Here is a 7,458-nt window from a genome sequence, read left to right on the forward strand (position 1 = left end):
CTGGGCCCTGCCTTGGGCCCTCTGGTGTTGTGGCACTGGGCCCTGGTGTGGCTGGCTGCAGAGCCCAGGAGTCCTGGGACTGGTGCCAGTCCAATGCTGAGCAGGCAAGCCCCCAGCACTGATAGACTAGAGGGAGGACTCAAAAACTCCACGATGGCACTTGCCAGTCCCAGAGTCCTTGTGGAAGAGCAAGTCCCCCCAAATGGCTATGCCAGCGTCTGTGTTCTCAGGGGGGTCTCTGTTGCCTCCTCCCTCTCTGGGAGCCTCTCTGAGATCAGCAAGGGGCTCTGACAAGAGTCCTTTCAAATTATTGCCTCTGTGCTGGGACTGAGATTCTGGGTGTATTCTATAAGAGCAGGATCTCTGTTGGTTTTGTTCATTTGTTTTGTTTGTTTTTTAATACTTATTTATTTGGCCGCACCAGGTCTTAGTTGTGGCAGGCGAACTCTTAACTGTGGCATGTGGAATCCAGCCCCTAACCAGGGATCGACCTTGCCTTCCCTGCACTGGGAGTGTGGAGTCTTAGCCACTGGGCCGCCAGGGTAGTCCCTGGTTTTCTACAACTGTTTATCTCTTCTGTTTGCAAACCCTGCTGGCCTTCAAAGCCAGGAAGCTCATCTTCCTGGTGCAGCAGCCCTAGGCTAGGGAGCCCGAAGTGGGTTTTGAACCCCTGCTCCTTGGGGAGAATATCCACAGTTGTGATTATCCTCCTGTTTGCAGGTCACCTTGCCTGCGGAGTAGGTCCTGACTATACCCTGTCTCACCATGGTTTCTTCTTTACATCTCCAGTTGTGGGAAATCTTTTCTACTGGTCTTCCGGTCATTAATAGTTGTAATTTTGTCATGCTTATGAGAGGAGATGAGCTCAGGGTCTTCCTATTCTGCCATCTTGGCCACATACCTCAAGAAACATTTTTTTAATAGTATTTTGTGGTTATGAATGGTTTTCACAAACATCATACTGTCAGGGAGATAGGTCTTATTATCTCTTGTTCATACCAGTCAACCCTGGGGTCAGAAAGGCTCAGCAACTAGTTGAAAGGCTCTTGCTAGGTCCTGTAGGTGTGGCCCCTGACCAGTAGTACCAGCACCCAAACTTACTGAATCAGAAACTCTAGGGTGGAGCCCAGCAGTCTGTGTTCTCACAGGGCCTCCTGGTGATTCTGATGCGTACCCCAGGGTGAGAACCATGGCCTGGGTCTATCCAGGAATGTGTTAGGTTGAAAAAATAAACAACACACGCTCTGGAGCCTGTGTGCCTCAGTTAGAGAAAGCCCACACGCAGCAACTAAAACCAAGTGCAACCAAAAATAAATAAATAAATAAAAAAAACCCAGACACTGATGTACATTTGGACCTTTCTCCTGACGCCTCACTTTGACTCTGGAGGCATTTACTTCCATCATGAAAACAAAATTAGTCACAGGCCGCTGGCTGTTTTTAGATGAACACGTTTTGTGTTTGTGTTTTGTAGATCACATTACAGAGGAGCAGAGGGATCAAGAATCCTCTCTAGTCAACAGGGATGTGAGTGATACGCAGTCAACAACCATCCGTAAAGGGACACTTCAAGAAGCAGTCAGTCCAGGTATTAATAATAATCTGCACAGCATGAGCTAAAAAAGATGCCTCAGTATGGATGTCTTCAGAAGGCGTCTGTTTGCCTTACATGGTATTTTAATGGAACAGACTAAATGTCAGGACACCTTTAATGTACTCACAAAAACATACAGACAGAACTTAAAATTATGAATTGAATTAACTCCAGGAAATTAAAAAAAAAAAAATCTGTCTTTTGACCATGCCACGAGGTATTCGAGATCTTAGTTCCCTGACCAAGGATTGAATCAGCGCCCCCTGCAGTGGAAGCACAGAGTTTTAATCACTAGGCTGCTAGGGAAGTCCCTAACTCCAAGAATTTGCCCCTACCCTTTCAAAAAGATGGTCTTTCATGGTGGCTGAGATGGCGAAGAGTCCTGCAGTGCAGGAGACCTGGCTTCCATCCCTGGGTCGGGAAGATCCCCTGGAGAAGGGCATGGCAACCCACTCCAGTATTCTTGCCTTGAGAATCCCATGGACAGAGGAGCTGGTGGGCTATAGTCCATGGGGCCGAAAGAGTCGGTCATGGCTGAGTGAGCAACATTTCCACTTTCACTTTCACAAAGACGCTACTTTGACATTGTTTCTACACAGCCAGGGTCACTCATGATATCGGTATCGTGTTTGCAGTCCCTGACGCTACTGAGCATTGATGCTTTCTAACAAGCAGGAGGGATTACATGCCAAAGGTTAACCTAGTCCTTGATCTTCACCTTGGATAGCCTGAGCTGGGCCCATTCAGAATGGATAGAAACTTACCCATCATGGCAGTGTGCTGGTACCAAGCCCAGGATGCTCCCTCCACATAGCCACCCACTATCAAAATCATAGCTGGTTGTCACTTCCTAACTCTCAGGGATTAAATGCTGAATCATCCAAGCAGAGCCCTTAGAGCTGCTCACCGCTGCTGCCTCTTGACATATAGCTGATGAAGGTGGGGAGTTGGAGGTGCCCCGATTGTCTCCCTGTATCCCAAGAAGGCCCTTGGCCAGCATCCTCCTGCCTGCATCACTAAGCTCCCCTCAGCAGCTCTCCACATCTGATTTCTATCATTGTACCTCCGTGCCCCATTTCCCTGGCTCCTGTGTCTGTTTTGGGTCACGTTACAAATGAGGTAACCGAAGCTCTGAGTCCCCAGTGTCAGCTGAGGACACCTTCCTTTGAGCTCTAGCTAAGATTGCCTTGTAGTCCCCAGCCCACATGCAGGGACATTCCAAATCTACCCTCAAGTTTTCTGCAAGTCCTCAAGAGTCGAAAGAGCTTGGCATCATGTTTGCCTTATGTCATGAAATTCCCGCAAACCCCCCCACACACAAGGCAGATAGTGTGCGTGGCAGAGTTTCCTGAAGCTGGGAATGGTGGGCAGCAGAGAAGAGACCGTATCTTTGCCCAGTGAAAGCCTTGGACTGAAGACTTGACTCTGTTTTTCTTTTTTTGTTTATTGAAGTGTAGTTGATTTACAACGTTGTATCAGTTTCTGGCGTACAGCAAAGTGAGTCAGGATATAAGCATATATATATATACGCACACACACATGCACACATATTCTTTTTCAGATGCTTTTTCATTACAGTTTACTATAGGACACTGAATATAGTTCCCTGTGCTATACAGTAGGGCCTTGTTGTTTCGATAGCTCATATATAATAGTACTATATCTGCTAATCCCAAACTCCTGGTTTATCCCTGCCACCTCCCCTTTTGGTAACCATAAAAGTTTGTCTTCTATGTCAGTCTGTTTCTGTTTTGTCAATCAGTCCACTTGTATCGTTTTTTTTAGATTCCACATGTAAGTGGTAGCGTATGGTATTTGTCTTTCTCCGTCTGACTTATTTCACTCAGTATGATCATCTCTAGGTCCAATCGTGCTGCTGGGAGCAGCATTATTTCACTCCTTTTTAACGGTTTTTACTCTGTCTTTCTTAAAAGCCATCGCGGCAGGACTTTCACCTCCTATGGTGATCCTACCTCCTCCCTCCATCTTCACTCTCACCTTTTTCTCTCCTCACCTCCTCCAAACCGGTCGCTTGGCTCCTCGCTAACTCATACCCTCAGCATCTCACCTTCACCACCAAAGAGGTCATGAATGTCTTTCCCTAAACATAGCCCATTTCTTCCCCAAGAGGACTCCTGGAGCCAGCAGCTGAGGTTTTCATCTGGGCTCCAAGCAGAACCAACAGGCTGTGCTACGGGTGTGTATGGATGGCCGCTCTCTGTTGACTCAGCTGTGTGTCTTCTCACTTAGATGTTCCAAGCAGGGGCATGCCGTGCTCACAGCTGCTGCAGTTCCTCCAGAAGAACACCATCGTCGCTGCTGTCTCAGTGGTGGGAATTGTCACGGCCACGGCGCTGCTGCTGCTGGCACTGGTCACGTACGTCAGGAAGAGACAGTCACTGTGAGTGGCTCTTAGCACCCGCCTTCCTCCCAGGAGCCCGCAGGTGTTTGTGCCAGCGTCGGCCCAGAGCGTCCTCTGACCCCGGATCCCGGAGGAGGGTGGGGCCTCTGAGCCTGGCTGTGTGTCAGCACTGGTTGGCGTGCTTCCAGGACACCCTGCCTTTGGTTCTGATGCACAGCTGGGTTTGGGGTTTCCTGGTCTGGGCCGTCCTGGCCTCTGAAGGCCACCAGAGATCAGGCCACACCGCTTCTTATACTGAGGGCCACTGAAAGAGGAGACGGGACAGCCTCTAATGGAAAGGTCAGAAAACAGGAACGTGGGGGTAGAAAGGAATGGAAAGGCCCAGCTCCGGGAGTGTGGGGAGGGAGGCTCCGGAGGGGAGGAGAGGAGACGCTCGCCCACGCTCCTGGCAGCAGTGCTGGTTGGTAGAATATTGAAAGATGCCTCTACTGGTTGGTAAACAGCCCCTTCCCCAGGACCTCCCCAGACTTCCCAGCCTTCCCCATGACCCAGCAAAGGAAGGATTAATGTCTGGCACAGCAGGGAACCCTCCAGGACTCTGTTCCAACTGTGGCTGTCTTGACTAGTCAGTGTCCTCCTGTGCTAGCTGTTAAATCCCTCAGTTATCCCCCTGATGCGAGAGCTCAAGCACAGTGGCTCTGACCAGGAGCAGGCACAACAAACGGTTTACAACGTTATGCATTTGTAGTAACGGTACCTCGAAGTTATCTGCCTCAGTCTGCATCCCTTCGGACACACACGAGAAAGAGCAGCTTCCTAGGGCTACTCAGGTCCTGCCCACCACTGTGTTGGATACTCACTGTCCACAGGGAAAGGGGGCCATGGTGTGCGGTGACCCCACCCGCCCATCACTGCAGTGTTTACATTTCCCTACAACAATGGCATGGCTTTCCCTAAAAGTGTCCTTTAAAATGCCAAGGCTCCCAGGACCAATAACCCTTTCAGGCCAACCACCACCACCTCACACCCAGCTTTCTCCTCTGAGGCAGCAGTGGGTCCCTTGAAGTGAAAGAGGAGCCCCGAATATGGCAAATGTTAGAGAGAGAAGATTTAAAGAGCTCCTGGGAATAAACTTGACCCATTTCATGGTTCTGACGGGGGCCTATCCATCAGATTCACCATTTCCCTCCTGGGTCTTTCAGAAGTGTCAAAAGAAGTAGTGAAGGCTGCGGCTCCGCTCCAAAGACAAGAATCAAAGCTGTGAAGAGCCTGGGTTGGTTATGAGAAAGCTGAGGATGGGGGAGGACATTTCCAGAGGCTCCGTAATTCCCAGAGGCAAAATGAAGGTCACACGTGGCACACCTTCCTGATGGGTAGTACTCAGGCTCCGCCCCGCTCAGAAATGTCAGCCTCTGATGCCTCCCGAGGAATAGACGTTACGAACTGCTACACATTTAGTTGTGGAGTACAGCTTCTGTGTGTTTTGTTTTAGACATTCCCCGGCAGACATCACATACAATATTTTTATAATGAATGGAAGGACTTGGTGGCAAAAGTCTCAAGACGAGAAGACCAGAAAACATGCAGTAAAACACAAACGGTTGAAGTTAAATTCCGGTATCTAAGCCAGGCGGTGAGCCCAGCCCCCAGCACCTAAAGCTGCGACATGAGGCGATTCTCCATCCAGACACGTGGAAAGGCATTTGGATTTCTGGCTGTGAGGTGCACCCTAAAAAATGTACCTTTTCCTCTCAGTTTCGAATGGACCAAGAAAACAGTTTTGACCACAGATTGCTCATAATGGTAACAGCATTAATGGCTAACACAGCAGGCTTAGCACGTTTCCCCAGAGACTAACCTGACAGAATAATGGATTTATTTATTTATTAAAACATTGGTTAGTTTTTTGCAGCCATTCATTGAACAGATATGAACTGAACAACTAATATCCAGGTGATATTAAAATACACGAGGCAATCAGAGATATTTGAATCAGACATGGCTATCACAGATTTCTGAAGACCTGCAAACAGCCAGCTGAAGCTCTCTGGTAGTCAATTTATGCCTCTGTGTCTCCATTACTAAAGGGGCCAAGGGTCTGAGGCTTGGGGTCCAGAGGAAAAAGGAGGGAAGAGGAAACTTAGGTTGGTGTTGCAAAAGCAAGAAAGTGGCCGTTATAGCTCAGGCAGTTCTTGCCCCTACATTGGCAGGCAGGGTCCGAAGAGAAGGATGATACCTTCCTGTCTCCTGGAAGGGGGTTCCTGAGGCTGGAGGAGGTTGCCCTGCAGCTGCATGTGTGACCACAGGGGTCCCTCAGGGCACGTGCTCCAGGTGCCGTCCATGCCTTTCCATGCCACTTGAAGGGGACGCACACCTTCTTATGTCTGGGAATGTGTATGGGGCGATGGAGGAGCCCAGCCACAGGCACACTCTTGGGGTTGGGTCTTGGTCATTCTGGAAAGGACAAGACAGGAGCGAGATCTGAGGTCAGAGTTTCAAGAAAGGGCTGTGGCCTAAGCAAAGTTCCCAATCAAGGGAGGGGGGGACCTGGGCCAAGACGTCTATGAGGAGCATGTTATTTGTAGACATTTTAATGACAGCCGTTCTGACCAGTATGACGTGGTACCTCATTATAGTTTTGATTTGCAGTTATCAAATTAGCCATGCTGAGCATCTTCTTGTGTGCCTGTTGAAAGTGAAAGTGTTAGTCACTCAGTCATGTCCCACTCTTTTCAACCCCATGGACTATAGCCTGCCAGGCTCCTCTGTCCATGGAATTTTCCAGGCAAGAATACTGGAATGGGTTGCAACTGCCTGTTGACCACATGTATTTCTTTTTTTTGCAGAAATGTCTACTTAGATCTTCTGCCCAATGTTCAATTCGGTTGTTTGGGTTTTTGTTGCTGAGTTATATGAGCTGCTTATATATTTTGGAAATTAAGCCTTTATCAGTCACATTGCTTGCACATATTTTCTCCCATTCTGTAGGTTGTCTTTTCATTTTATTTATGGTTTCCTTTGCTGTGCAGAAGCTTTTAAGTTTAATTAGGTTTCATTTGTTTGTTTTTATATCTATTGTCTTGGGAGACCTAAGAAAACATCGGTACGATTTATGTCAGAGAGTGTTTTGCCTATGATCTCTTCTAGGAGTTTTATAATGTCATATCTTATATTTTGGGATTCCCAGGAGACGCTAGTGGTAAAGAATCCTCCTGCCAATGCAGGAGATGTAAGGGACATGAGTTCAATCCTTAGCAGGATCCCCTGGAGGAGGGCATGGCAACTCACTCCAGTATTCTTGCCTGGAGAATCCCATGGACAGAGGAGCCTGGTGGGTTGCAAAGAGTTGGATACAACTGCAGCAACCCAGTATGCACCTTATATTTAAGTCTTTAAGCCATTTTGAGTTTCTTTTTGTGTATGGTATGTGGGAGTGTTATAACTTCTTTGATTTATATGTGGCTGTCCAACTTTCCCAACACTACTTGCTGAAAAGACTTTT

The 7,458-nt window shown here is 48.2% G+C and overlaps 1 long non-coding RNA gene across 1 annotated transcript; it reads left to right on the forward strand.

The window, feature by feature from the left end:
• The first annotated feature begins 3,874 nt into the window (after window positions 1-3,874).
• On the forward strand, window positions 3,875-5,531 carry LOC120883561. The gene is made up of 2 exons (XR_005725808.1): window positions 3,875-3,995; window positions 5,449-5,531. It is a non-coding gene; the product is annotated as an uncharacterized LOC120883561 (long non-coding RNA).
• Window positions 5,532-7,458: the final 1,927 nt, after the last annotated feature.

Source organism: Oryx dammah, unplaced genomic scaffold, assembly GCF_014754425.2.
Source record: "Oryx dammah isolate SB20612 unplaced genomic scaffold, SCBI_Odam_1.1 HiC_scaffold_25, whole genome shotgun sequence".
NCBI lineage: Eukaryota > Metazoa > Chordata > Mammalia > Artiodactyla > Bovidae > Oryx > Oryx dammah.